This window comes from Lonchura striata, chromosome 2 (assembly GCF_050655825.1).
Source record: "Lonchura striata isolate lonStrDom1 chromosome 2, ASM5065582v1, whole genome shotgun sequence".
Classification (NCBI taxonomy): domain Eukaryota; kingdom Metazoa; phylum Chordata; class Aves; order Passeriformes; family Estrildidae; genus Lonchura; species Lonchura striata.
In genome coordinates, this window is record NC_140704.1 from 126,725,001 (window position 1) to 126,727,500 (window position 2,500).

At 36.8% G+C, this 2,500-nt stretch overlaps 1 protein-coding gene across 5 annotated transcripts in view; it reads left to right on the plus strand.

Moving 5' to 3' along the window:
- Nucleotides 1-2,500, plus strand: part of ZFHX4 (zinc finger homeobox 4) — a 151,743-nt gene that overhangs the window by 22,320 nt on the left and 126,923 nt on the right. The window contains exon 1 of one of the 5 annotated variants that reach the window (XM_085572270.1): nucleotides 1-326. This exon is cut by the window's left edge and continues 16,779 nt beyond it. The exons of the other annotated variants lie outside the window; for them this stretch is intronic. The gene's annotated coding sequence lies outside the window, so the exon portion shown is untranslated. The remainder of the gene's footprint in view (nucleotides 327-2,500) is intronic. 5 annotated transcript variants of the gene reach the window in all.

Consider the following 2,500-nt stretch of genomic DNA (forward strand, 5'->3'; position numbering starts at 1 on the left):
GGCTGGGACAATCTCAATTAAAAAACAGAGGTAAAACTGGCATTTGTGATTCTTTGTTCTAATGGGAACTCTGCATTTTAAATGCAGAGGAATTCTCCTATTGTTCAGAAAGCACCCCCTTTTCATTAGCAAATCTGGCTGTAGGTGGGTTTTTGTAATTTAGCTGAGCACAGTTTAGAGCACAGTTTCTCCAGGAGGAAAGCAGAGGTTAGCAATTTAAGGTTTTCTGTATATTGGCCATTAGTTCCGAGAAAAGGATTTATATGATCAAAGTTGGTGGCCTTGTGAATTACTGAGAAAACTTTAAATACTAAGCAGAGCAGCAGGTATGTATTTCTATGAACTCAGCTGATAGCATTGGCAGAGATTTAATTTTTTCTTGATGTCTTAAGGCTATATAGATTCGTGCTTAATATGTATCAATTTTGCTTTTTTTTTATATACTGTAATGGTTTTCATTGTGATTTCTTTTGTAAAGAGGGTTGAAATCTGTTTTAGAGACTTTGTGGAAAAATGTTTGTTCTGAGCCAGTCCTTGTAATTTTTTTTTATCTATGACTTTGTAAAACTTTGTTATAACTCTCACAGAAGGTCCCTGGGGAGGAAATTTTTAAAAAAATATTTTTCAATATTGAAGATACCATAGCCTCTAATGGATGCATCTTCCATCATATGTTATGTACGATCAGTAACTTATGCCAGTAATTTTTAATTCTTCATCAAGGTATAATGATTTCATTTACCTTATCTGATAGCAAACATGGCCATAAAGACTGTAAACAGCTCAAGTATGGACATATACATTATGGTTTCTCTCTGTGCTGCTCGTCAGTTCAAAGATTTAGTATTTGTTTTAATTGGAATGAAATATACTTTTGTTTATACAATTGTGATCAGAGGGCTGATGTCATTGTTTAGTACTGATTAATACTGAAGTTATATAAGGAGACAACTATAAATGTGCAGCTTATTTAAAAATGTTGATTAAGTAACAGAAAAGATGTTATGACACTTGTTGCTGTGCTGGTTTTGTTTTTCACTTTGACTATGTGGTGGAAGGTTTAAAAATATAGCTTACTTCTGCTAAGTCTTTTAAGAGAAAATTGCAACAGCACGACTGCTAGCACAGGGCTGTGGGAAGAAGGGGAAGGGTGAGATGCTATGCTACAGAACCCATTTTGTATCTGCCTAAAATTACTTACTGTTCATAAATGCCATCTGGCCCCAGTATAGTGTGCATGCCCAGGACTCTAACTGGCAACTGTTTGTGTGTGTGTACTGGACATTGTGATGCTGTGGGATACCACAATACACTGCAGTATGGGTAAAGCCTGCTTCAAGTGGAAAAGGTTAAATGGAAAGCCTCAGATACAGCTAGAATAGTTTTAGGGAGTTGCATTTGGTTCCATTTTCTGTATTAGCTCCTTTTTATCAGTTAGTTTTACCTGCTAAAGAGGTTTCCCCTGACTGATCCTTTCATGGCACTGGGTAGGGCAGAGTTACTGCACGTGCATCCCTGTATCATTGCTGGGAAACAAAACAGAAGTACTACCGCCTCTTTTTCTGTGCAATGGCCCAAAAGACTTCTTGTGCACGTTGTGTGGCAGCTGTGTGTGTGTGTGCCTTCTTCCCTGCATATGTGTTTACATGTGACCGAAATAGCCTCACAAGTGCTGGTGCTGAGCGCATACATGTAAAAATACTTTGTACCAGCATTGTTTATACTTTTGTGTCAGAGTTAAGAGATATCTGTATGAAGGCATTTATACCAGTCCTCTACAGATTGAAGGGGCTGGGAGTTGCTTTCTGGTGCAACTGTCCTTGTGCAGCCTTTTATCTGTAGATAAGGCCTTCAGAGGAGAATGTGTTAGATGTCCAGGCTTTCTTCAGGATGCATACACTGTTTGTGCAGATTTGCCAAATGGGAAGGTAAACATGCTTGTCTCTGGACTAATTAGAGAATTATTAAGTTTCCATGCTCATTGTGATCAGATTATTTCGAAAGGTTTTTAAATTGCATGTGTGCCATGAGCAAACTTAACCTGGTTCTCATCAGTGATTAAAATTACACATCAAGCTTTGTGACGTTTGATTCAGGAGCAATTAGGCTGTCATTTTAGCCATCTCAGATACCAAAACTAATTTTGATTCATTTTCATTCTATGCAAATCTTCTGATGTATCTTAAACTGATCACTTCCCCTCTCTGATGTAGCTGACAAGATTAGACTTGATTACACTTAAAAATTAAGCAGCTATCCTTCATACTTAATATCTCAGTGACCTTCACTGAAGCCTTTCTAGGGAGGGATTTTTTTTTTTTAATCCCAAAATCACACTGAGTGATTTTATGCAGGGATATAGCACCTATCTATTATGTATATAAACTAATATTGTTCATCTACACAAAATTTTTGAATTGGATTTCCTTTTCTTGCAAATGAGAAGATGTAGAAAACATTAATGCCTCAGATATCTAAAACAATAGTTTTCAGGATGTAA